This window comes from Crinia signifera, chromosome 6 (assembly GCF_055691185.1).
Source record: "Crinia signifera chromosome 6, ASM5569118v1, whole genome shotgun sequence".
In the NCBI taxonomy this organism is placed as follows: Eukaryota; Metazoa; Chordata; class Amphibia; order Anura; family Myobatrachidae; genus Crinia; species Crinia signifera.
This window is the reverse complement of record NC_139222.1, coordinates 45,656,966-45,668,975: the sequence shown is the minus strand read 5'-3', so window position 1 is coordinate 45,668,975 and position 12,010 is coordinate 45,656,966. Positions and strand designations below refer to the sequence as shown.

The 12,010-nt window shown below is 49.2% G+C and overlaps 1 protein-coding gene across 1 annotated transcript in view; it reads right to left on the bottom strand.

Moving 5' to 3' along the window:
* The window catches only part of LOC146007613 (pepsin A-like), a 76,832-nt gene extending 69,733 nt beyond the window's left edge, over positions 1–7,099 (bottom strand). Inside the window, exon 1 of the mRNA XM_083146096.1 lies at positions 7,074–7,099. The gene's annotated coding sequence lies outside the window, so the exon portion shown is untranslated. The remainder of the gene's footprint in view (positions 1–7,073) is intronic.
* Positions 7,100–12,010: the final 4,911 nt, after the last annotated feature.

The following is a 12,010-nucleotide window of genomic DNA, read 5'->3' as shown; positions in this document are numbered from 1 at the left end:
TTGGCCAGCGCAGCAGGGTCCTCTTGGTGCCCCCTTGCAGGGTATCGAGGGCCTGTTTTGGTGTCGGATACCTGATATTGCCGGATGGTGGAATCCAGTTGGTCCTTCCAATCGTCCTTCCGGCCATCGAACTTTAAAAATTGTCCGGCAGCTCTGATGGGTAGCCCAGAGCATAGGGCGGCTGCCAATGCCATCATCAGGTCGGGTGCCACAGTCCCGGCAGGTGCGCTGACATTGTCCATGGCGCTAGGACAATCAGATCCTGCTGACTATGGCAAAATGGGAGAGCAATGGGGGTGGGGCCTGGCACAATATGTGGGGATTTCTTACCTCACCATTCTCAGTCTCTCACCTTTGGGGCAACGCTGGTCCCAGTACCACTAGGGGGGGGTGGTCATCACAGGCACTACTGGCCTCAGACTGGTTACACCCGCTCGTGGAATACGGAGGGTGTAACCTGGGTGGGAAATGCTCCAGGGGAGAGGGAAAGGAGCACACACACATGACACAACACACAGATACAACACAACTCACCCTCAACATAGGTGTCCCGGTATCCTCAACGGTCGGGGGCCTGAACTCAGTGCCTGCAACACACTACGGGCCTAGTGCAGCCTACAACAGGCCTGCGGCCTAGTGCCAGCTACACACGCTTGGGGCCTAGCACCACCTAAAACAGTCCTCTGCAGAGGAGACAACGGCGTGAATACAAACAAAATACAGCCTTTCTATGAACTAACCACAGTGGACCTACCAATGAAACCACAGGCTAGATGCGAGCTAACTACGGGCTAGCTATAGACACAGGCAAACTACAAAATACAGGCTAAATACACAGTACAGATCAAATACAACTAAGTACAGGCTAACTACACAGATGAAAGAACAGGATGAGTAAGCCTCACCGAGGCCTTACCTTTTCTTAGCCCACGCTGGGCTTTGGCTCTCCCCCTCAGCTGGGCTGCTCTGGGGCACTCCAATCCAATTCAGTCCTGGGCAGTTCTCTTCTCCGCCACTTGGGGGAAACACCACAGGCCTGCCCACTGATGACGCGCCACACAATATGGGTGCACGCAGTGGTGCGCGGCCCTCTGGTGGCTTCCGGTCTCGGGACTGTGGCTGGGAGCCGGGGGAGGGGGCGCTGCTGTGCCCTTCCACACGTGCGTGGACCAGCATGCGTGCGCCCGGCGCATGCCTAAGGCCCCACACCCTCTCACTAGGTCTGTGGAAAGGTAAGTGAAACATTTTTTACTTTCTCCTTTCCTGCGCCGTCAGGAGGCTTGTCCGCCTAACCCACCAGCTGTTGCTAGGTGGCAAGCCTCCCAACGAACAAATACATTCAACTAAAAAACGGATACTCTTAGCTCGCTTGATTAATAGTCTTGACACTCATTCTTATTAAGAGTAGTGCACTCAAATCCTTGGGTCTCATTGATTCTATATATTTTTATATATTATTTTTATTAGAAGTATAATAACTTGTACTTAATTGGATATATTAAATCATATGTAAATTCATTATTTACGTCGCTGGAAATGTATGTGAAGTTTTATGATAGGTGGTCACCGATTATTGAATATTTCCAATATTATTTGTGAAACTAATTTACATATATTTTTATTAAGTCTATTAAATAAAATGTAATTGTGTCTAGCATTGTTTCAGACATTCATGCACCTATATTATAAGTGCAGTTTTATGATTTCATTCTTGATGACCTTTCTCTAGTTGTGTACCAAGAATCAAAACCCTGCTGGCTTGTTACCACAAGGCAGGGCCGGACTGGCCATCTGGCAACTCTGGCAAATGCCAGAAGGGCCGATGGCCTGCTGGGCCAATTTTGTGAATTCATTTTTGAGTGCTTTCAGCGCCGCCTCCTAGGCGCGCGTCACTTTGTTGAGCGGATATCGCGCAGGCGTGCAATTTGCATAATGACATCATGATGCATCTCAGCACCTGAGCCGCCGGCGCGCAGACCTCCGGTGCGGGTGGTGGTGGCTGAGGGGCCGTCCAAGTGACGTTACTGTGTTTGGCTCATCTCCCCTCTGCAGCATCCTATAAGAGGATGCAAGACAGCCGCTGACAGGCAGGGGGAGCAGCTTCGATTCCTCTCAGGCTGATCTCGCGTGTTTACAGCCTGAGAGGAGAGAACATAAGCTGTGTACAGTGACAGTCACAAACTGAGGTAAAGTTCTTAAAGGGAGCAGGGAGCTGGCACATGTCTGGGTTTGACTGCACCCTGGGGGTGGAGGAGGGAGAGGGAAAAGGGAGTTGCATTTTGTGCCTCTAATATTGCAGCATGGGTGGGGGTGGGAGTGATTCATTCACCTGACATGTCTGCCTAGAGGGGCTGTTGTCTATGGGGGGCTGTGCTGTCTATCAGAGGCTATGCTGACTATGGGGATGTGTGCTGTATATCTATGGTGGGGCTGTGCTTTCTATGGGGGACTGTTCTGTCTATCTATGGGGAGGCGGTGTTAATTATGGGGGGCTGTGCTGTCTAACTATTGGGGGGGCTGTGCTGTCTATCTGTGGAGGTCTGTGCTGACTATGGGGGGGGCTATGCTATCTCACTATGGTGGGGCTGTGCTGACTATGTGGGCTGGGCTGATTATGTGGGGCTGTGCTTTCTTTGTGGCTTTGCTGTCTATCTATGGTGGGCTGTGCTAGATATATATATATGGGGGCTTTGTTGGCTATTTATGGGGTTGGGGGCAGTTTTTATTGGTTCTGTAACCACTTATTTGGTAACCCCCCTTTCAAAATCCTGCATTTGCCATTGGGTTCCCCCTAAAGTGTTATTCAGGAGGAATAATTAAGGCATGTATTAAGCATATCCCTTATGCTGTGTCCCCGCTGTCACTCTCCTCACTGCATCAATGCTGTCAATCTCCCAGTGTCCCTACTGTCACTTGCTGTCAAGCTCCCTGTCTCTAAAACACACCCCTTTCTGCAAGGCCACTACCCCTTTTGGCACTTGTGGTTTCACCGCACACAGGTCCATAGTAGAAAATGTGGTTGTAAATGGGACCACCTATTACCCAGGGTATTACCCAGGGTTGCCGACCCTCCTGGAATTTGGAAATCGGGTCCTTCCTCCCGGCCCCCGGCATTTATATGCCGCAATCCACGGGTCTCAGAGGAGGGGGCGGAGCCCCCTCCATGGATATCAGTTATTTCGACTATTTGCCATAATGGGGGCGGGGCTTAATGACGTCACAGTTAAGCCCCACCCCCAAAACTAGTAATGCAAGATTCCTCTCCGGGCTTCTCCCGGAGAGGATTTTTTGAAAGTCGGCAACCCTGCTATTACCATATTTTTAGATTCGCCAGTGGGTGTGTTCCATAATGTGTAATGGGCATAAAGGACTGTGTAGCCTTATATGTAATGGGCATTACAGTGTTTGTCATAAAGTAGGTGGGCCTGTGTGGCCACAGCAGGTGGGCCTGTGTGCTCAAAATGCCAGGGCCGATTTTTAGTCCCAATGCCTGCCACAAGGCATGTATCAAAATACCAGGAAAAGCAGCTCACATGTCCTGGGGACATGTACTCTTTTAATGCACTATGAAGCTCCTTTTTTCATCTCCGCATATATAGACACTATACATATTTATGCTACTATGCTGTCTGATCCCGTTTCTTTTTTGCTCAATAGTCCAACATTTTACATCCCTGCTGTTTCAATAAGTCTGTGATGGTTTGATTTTAAGCCAATTAATGTAGTACTAGGTGATTCATCGCGCCCTACGGGCGCTCTTCACACCGTCGTAAGGGGCTGCGCCCCCTTAATTTGTGAACGTTTGTATATGAGAAATATGGTTAGAATTGTATAAAAGATGCCCTGTATTGCAACTTAGGTGTCCGCGAATCGCGGGAGGGGGGGTCGCGGAGGGTGCCGCGAATTGCAGGAGGGGGGGTCGCGGGGGGTGCCGCGAATTGCAGGAGGGGGGGTTGTGGGGGGTGGATGCTGCGAATCGCGGGAGGGATTGCAGAGAATCGCGGGAGGGGGGTCGCGTGGTGGGTTGCCGCAAATCGCTGGAGGGGGGTTACGGGGGAGGGGGTTGCGGTGAATCATGGTAGGGGGGTCGCGGGGGGTGTGCCGTGAATCACGGGAGGGGGGGTCACGGGGTGGGGTGCCGAGAATCGCGGGGGGGTGTGTGTGTGCCGTGAATCGCGGGAGTGGGGGTTGCGGTGGGGGGGGGTGTGACGCGAATCGCCACAAGAAAAAATCAACACAAAAAGGTCAACACATGTAAATGTTGACATAAGTGTGGCACTTCATTGGTGTCCATGTCGACACATGAGAATGAATATGAAAACATTAAAAAAATGAAAAAAAAAACTTCAAAAACTCATGTCAACCTTTTTCATTGTCGACCATAGCCATGTCAGTGTTTTCCATGTGCAATTTAATTCTGGAGCTGCCGCGAATCGCGGGGGGGGTGCCCCGAATTGCGGGAGGGGGGGTCGCGGGGGTGGGTGCCGCGAATCGCGGGAGGGGGGGTTACGGGGCGGGGGTTGCGGCGAATCATGGAGGGGGGGTCGCGGGGGTGTGCCGTGAATCACGGGAGGGAGGGTCACGGGGTGGGGTGCCGAGAATCGCGGGGTAGGTGTGTGTGTGTGTGTGCCGTGAATCGCGGGAGTGGGGGTTGTGGGGGGGGGGGTGTGACGCAAATCGCCACAAGAAAAAATCAACACAGAAAGGTCAACACATGTAAATGTTGACATAAGTGTGGCACTTCATTGGTGTCCATGTCGACACATGAGAATGAATATGAAAATATTCAAAAAATGAAAAAAAAAAACTTCAAAAACTCATGTCAACCTTTTTCATTGTCGACCATAGCCATGTCAGTGTTTTCCATGTGCCATTTAATCCTGGGGCTGCCGCGAATCGCGGGGGGTGCCGCGATTTGCGGGAGGGGGGGGGTTGCGGGGGGTGGGTGCTGCGAATCGCGGGAGAGCGGGGTTCATGGGGGTTCGGGTGGGGGGTTGCCGCGAATTGCGGGAGGGGGGGGGGGGTCGCGGGGGGGTGCCGCGAATCGCCGGAGGGGGGGTTGCGACGCGAATCGCCACAAGAAAAAATCAACACATGTAAATGTTGACATAAGTGTGGCACTTCATTGGTGTCCATGTCGACACATGAGAATGAATATGAAAATATTCAAAAAATGACAAAAAAACTTCAAAAACTCATGTCAACCTTTTTCATTGTCGACCATAGCCATATCAGTGTTTTCCATGTGCAATTTAATTCTGGAGCTGCCGCGAATCACGGGGGGGGGGGGGGGTGCCGCGAATTGCGGGAGGGGGGGTAACGGGGGTGGGTGCCGCGAATCGCGGGAGGGCGGGGTTCACAGGGGTTCCAGTGGGGGGTTGCCGCGAATTGCGGGAGGTGGGGGGTCACGGGGGGTGCCGCGAATCGCGGGAGGGGGGGTTGCGGGTGGTGTAACGCGAATCGCCACAAGAAAAAATCAACACAGAAAGGTCAACACATGTAAATGTTGACATAAGTGTGCCACTTCATTGGTGTCCATGTCGACACATGACAATGAATATGAAAAAATTAAAAAAATTAAAAATAAATCTTCAAAAACTCATGTCAACCTTTTTCATTGTCGACCATAGTCAGTGTTTTGCATGTGCCATTTAATCCTGGGGCTGCTGCGAATTGCGGGGGGGGGGGGTGCCGCGAATCGCGGGAGGGGGGTCGCAGGGGGGGTACCGCCAATCGTGCAAGGGGGGGTCGCGGGGGGGTTATTTTTGCCGCGAATCGCGGGAGGGAGGTCGCGGGGGGGGGGTGTTTTTTCCGCGAATCAGGGGGGGGGTCACGGGGGAGGGTTTGCCGCGATTCGCGGGAGGGGGGGGTCGCGGGGTGGTGGTTATGCCGCGAATTGCGGGAGGGGTCGTGGGGGGGTTCTTTTTGCAGCGAATCGCGGGAGGGGGGGTCGCGGGGTTGTTTTTGCTGCGAATCGCGGTAGGGGGGGTCGCGGGGGAGCGGGTGTTTTTGCCGCGAATCGCGCGCGGGGGGGGAGGTTTTGCCGCAAATCGCGGGAGGGGGGCGCTCACCTGGTGGCTGTGGAGTAGCAGTGCTGGGCAACATGGGAAGGCAGTGGGTGTCTGGCACTGTCTGTGGGCTCACTGGGCTGGTTCTCTGTCACATACCTCCCAACATGACCCTCTCCAGGAGGGACACAATGCTCTGTTTCTAGACTTCCCCTTAATGTATGATTGCCATCACCTGTTTTAAACAGGTTAATTTCTCAGAAAGGTGTTCAGCACAGATGAAGGCAATCACACATTAAGAGGAAAGTCCAGGAACAGAGCGTTATAGACACAGACACCCACTTTGAGTGACAGATGTAGCCAAATATATAGGAGATGCTGTAGTGATGTTTGTAATACATAACATGGTAGCTGTACCATGTTTGGGTATAGGTTTCTATGGTGATGGTAGCACAGGATGACGTCCGGCGATGTCACGTCATCCACTTGCGCCGAGTGCGTGGCTTCTGCACGGGGAATATAAGGTAAGCTTGTCACTTTTTACTCTTGCTATGACCTGAAGAAATTGCTAAATGAAGGGCAATGAAACATTGTCTGGTACTTATGTATTATCTGGGCTCCCATGTTAAATGCACCCCATTTTTTCATACCCCTACTATCCAACTACGCATGGAGTTGATTTTATATAGTGTGGCGAGCGCAGCGAGCCCCACGAGGGGACGCGGTCTCATAAGAAAAACGGGAGCCCAGATATTACATAAGTACCCATTGTCTTAATACGTCTGCCTAAAGAGTTGTTTGTACAAGCCGCTTGGAGTGCTGTCTCCTCCCCCAATGCATGCATACCTACATACATACTGTACATACATACATATAGTGCGTGTGTGGCCCGGCACTCTCCCTCAGCAGGCAGTTACCCCGGTGCCAATCTGGGTAGTAGGAAACATAAAAAGAAGGAAAAATAAAGATGGCACCCTGAGGTTTTTAAAACTGTGCTGTATTCAAAAAATGATGTTCAGACATTTCGGGGGTGGGTAAGGTGAATGAACAAAACATGGTGCTTACCTTTAAATAATGAGTGAAGGTGATAGCCCCATTCCCCGCCATTCGCGCCAGCAAGGACGTCCGCAGACCGAAGTTGTGTAAAGCCGGAAATTACACGCTTGCTGGACTTCCAGTCCAGTATCAGTGACATGCACTCTAGGTGTTGCCTAGGATACAGCTTGGCTGAGATCATGGGCTAACTTCCTCATAGCGGGTCCAGATACAATAAAAAACAACATGAAAGTGAATATGAAAAAAATCTATTTACTTAACTTTACTTGCCCTTTCCACTTATACCACATGGAGGCAGCAAAGTACCAGCTACATACTGTATACACTCAACACTAATAATTTTATACCAGAGTAGTTTAATATCAGTAAAATCAATGATTTCACTTATTTGGAAATGTTGCAATTGCTTGACGCCTCATTTTCTCTGTTTATACTACACCGGGTTTTTCTTTGCTATACAACTTCGCTTACCAGCTACTGACACAAGCATTAGGTCGACTTTGGGAAGGTCGACGGCCAAAAAGGTCCATTTGGGTTTTTCACTTTTTTTGTCCTGAATGATGACACAGTCGACATGGTATCCATATACCGCGTCCCCTCATATGGCTCACTGCGCTCGCCATGCTTCGGGCATGATGCCTCGTTGCACTTGTCACACTACTGTATTCTTCTTCCACGCTCTATATCAGCTGCCCGCCCCGTTCCTGTCTAGTGTGCATGCAAATCTAAGTGACCTGAAAGTCACTAAGATATGCATGCACCTTCCACATCATTCGATGGTTGACGACACATGCAATGCTGCAAAATTTACAGTGTTGCGTGTGGACCAGAATAAGGTCCACACCCTAGTACAGACACTCCTACAACATGCCATATACACACATATAGCCCAGTACAGACACTACTCAGGTTTGCCCACCCTCCTGGAATGGCGGGGAGGGTCCCGAAAATCGGGTCCCCCTCCCGGCCCCCCGGAAAGGTGGGCAACCCTCCATAACAACAGTCACTAAAGCCCCAAACATTGCAGTACAATAGGCTATGCATGATACTCATAGATTGAGTCCAATGAGTGCTATTTTTGTCACTCCACATTAGAGCAGGCTTGCAAACAGAAGTTAAAAGACACAAATCCATATATGTCAACTTCCAAAGTGATTATATATAAGAGAAGTGGAGAGATTAGATACAGTGGGCCAGATGTATCAAGCTTCAAAAGAGATAAAATGTAGAGTGATAAACAATTAGCCAATCAGCTACTACCTGCCATTTTTCAAATCCAGCCTGTGACATGGAAGATTGGAGCTGATTGGCTGGTTGTTTATCACTCTCAATTTTACCACTTTTTAAAGCTTGATACATCCGGCCCAGTAAGTGGAGAGAGAGGTACATCTTCATCATTAGTGGAGGTGCGGGGAAGAGCCGTTACCTCTGAGAGGGGTCCACGTTATTTCTTCAGCCAGGCAGCGGTTCAGCTGGAGCACTGGCAGGATCCTGGGGCCGGCTATCACAACATCACCTACACTGCGGCTATCATGGGGTGGGGGAGGGGGGCAGTATATTGGGAGGAGAGGAAGTGAGGAGGTGACGTTGTCAGATGCACTATGCAGGGCTTTTCTGAGGGAGCCCAGAGAAGAGGAGTTGCAACTTCCTCTGGGTCAGCTAGCCCTGGCTGCCAGAACGGAAGCGGATGCTGCCCCGTTATACAAAGCCAGCTGTGCGCCTGGGATCCTTCATCTCCCTAGCTGGGCTGATGGATTGACACACAGGGGAGTTTCAATATACTTGGAAACCCCCCTGCGTGTGCTCATGAATGAATTTATCTAGAACTAGAGGGGCTCGGTGCCGGCTCCTTTGTGCCCCCCCTGATGGCTAATGCCCGACGGCCAATGACTCCATTGCCTCTGGGAGTTACTCCACTGTGTTAACTCACTGTATTATCAGGATAATAAATCAGGTATAGGTACAATGTTTGAGCATCAGCAAACAGGCATCAGGTGCAGGAACAGGTAACAGGTATAGGAACAAGTCTCAGGTACAGGAACAGGAACAGGCAAGGTACAGCACTACAGACAAGGCTAATAAGACTATAACTGGCCCTGAAGCTAAGGGCAAATGCAGCTTTAAAGCCAAAGCAAGCCAATCCCTGCAGCACACAGAGACAGGCCCCTCAATCTTCAATATGTGCTGCAGCTGGGAATAGTATTCTGAGAACAGCCTAGTCCAGCTGATTACACCAGCTGGGACTGCTCTCAGAAACCATACTTCTACCCAACAGAAGCACCTCTGGCCACCCATAGGTACTGCAGATCGAACATGACAGCAGCACCTCTGGCGATCTGTAGGTACTGCAGTCCAAACACAACAGCAGCACCTCTGGCAAACCAGAGGTACTGCAGGCCAAACATTACATCAATGGCAGTCCTGACATATGCCCCCCTTGAGAAGGTGGATTATAGATGCCTCCTGGAAATTCAAGTTCAGGCTTTTCTCACTGGGCAGAGCAATGGTCAATTCCGGCAACAACAGGAAATCAGATGTTGAGAGGACCTCCGCCATGGCAGACACTGGCTGGATCTTGGTCAATCTGAAAAAAAAAAATGATTGACAGCCATCACGGCGGCCCTCAAGACATGCCCAAAGGCAAGGGCAGGCAGAAAAACAGGGGGGGGGGGGGGGGGGGGGGGGTAGCAGCGCTGTTAAAAATGAAAATAATAATAATAAATTATAATAACATAAAAATGATGCAGATTGGACTGATTGTACAGTTAAAAGAAAATACAATTTATTCTGATAAGACCAAAATGGGCTGATAAAACACAGGGAATAATCCTGGTGGGGTAAATCACACTGAGGGACTGTCCGTTCCTATTTCGCCTGGAATAAAAAGTCATATGGTGCAAAGTTGCAATGAGTAAAATGGGGTTACCGTCCACCTGTAGACACGCTGGAGGGGTGTGATGAATCTCTCCCTGGGACTCAAGGCCTGAGTGGTGATGAGGGCCGAGTCACCGTCCAGAGTTGGGGAGACACCCAAGATGGAAACTCCCAGTGATGGTATTGGGGTCTTTCAAAATCCAGTTGGATGTCCACGGTTAGGTATTTTCCCAAATAAGGTCCACGGCTGGTCTGGAACAGTCCAATAAAAAGTAGGGAGGGGGGGTTTGAAGAACACCTGACGCGTTTCGCCGTCTCAACGGCTTTATCAAAGGTGACATGCTGGTATGGCTGAGGGCTTTTTATGCCAGACTTGGCAGGAAGTGGGTTTGGTCACATGATACACAATATACACATAATCAGTCCAATCTATAATAAAAATTAAATGCAGGTATGTGGAGGAGGCAGAGAAAGCATAAAATTAATTACAAACCAACGTTTGTGTAAAAAAAATCATAATGTAATGCATAATAAAAAAATGAATGAAAAACGGGGGAATTAATTCTCAGTGCACTATAATCACATGGTTCCTGGAAAGAGCTACCTTCCCATAGGTCGTATAGGTTTTACTGTTTTACTAATATGTCCCCGTATTGGTTGGACATAGGAGAGCAGGAAGAAGGGCAGAGGTTTGTGGTACTTGTAAGGGCGGAAGTGGAGTGTCCGTCCGTCTGTTAGTACGTTTATTTTAATAGCTGATAGGACGGCGCCAGCATTGTGCGCGATGACGTGGTGCCTCCAGGCAACTCCCTTCCCATGAGACTGTTCACACTACGTCCAGGCGGACGCAGCGGTGACGCGCCGCCAGCATCGTAGTGTGGGAAGCCCACACGATACAGCCGGGTATGTGCGTGATTGCGTCGCACGTCCGGCGTCCTTATTGTGGCCCTGAGTGGATAGATTTGGTCACGTGGTACATATGCATTATGTCATATACACATAGAAGTCTTTTATCAATGGACCATGTTACTACCTACTCGCTATTAGGTCACGTGATCAGGTGAAAAGATCACGTGATCGGGACAGTCTATGACAGTTGCTATGGTTATCGTAACCAACAAGGAGGTGTGTATAACACTTGAGCTAGGAAGATTCAAAAACAGGATTCTGTTAGATAAAGTATGTTATATGCTGGTATTGTAAATATGACAAATAAACATTGATTGTATATAAAGGGAAACCACATTCTATATAGGGGACAGATAATGTCTCCATACAATTCAACCCGTTCAGTAGGGGACACAGTTATTCTATTTATTTAAAAATAGGCATTTTATAAGAATTTGTAACATAATCTATTAAAGAAAATATATGAGAGGATATGTGCTATTGGCCCTCATATGTGGGCAGTGTCTAGAGGAGAGAGCAGTGGTTACTCGATCCTGAACAGTCATATTTTGTTATATATTAAAAAACTCTTATGCTAATGGCAATATGAAGTGAGGAAATCCCCTGTATCGCAATGTAAGTGAACACAGTATGAGAGGCTCCAAGCAAATATATTAAAAGATAGCAGTGGGGGTCATTCTGTGTACATACAAATGTATATCAGATTTTCCTACATCAGGGCTTGTTAGGCCTTTGCGACATCATACTGGTAAATGGATAGAAACAACAAAATCCTCATGAGAGAGCAGAGGAATTCAAGGAGAGAGAGATGAAAAGAGTAATGGGTTCTATTTTTAGATTAGAATATTCAATTCAACGGCCTCATTTAGGCCTTCCGGGTGTATTGAGCCAAACTGGTGCATCCAAAATACCTCCTGACGACACAGATTTCTGTATCGATCGCCACCTCGTGGAGTCGTGCCTATAAACTCAATCCCCAGAATCTTTAAACTCTGGGGGTCTTTGTTGTGGTGGGTGTAGAAGTGTTTGGACACACTGTGAGTTGCTAGGCCGTTTATAATATTGCGCCTATGTTCCAGGAATCTTGTTCTCAACTTGCGGGTTGTCCTGCCTACATAAAAGATGTTACAGCTGCAGGTCAGGACATAGATGATATATTTAGT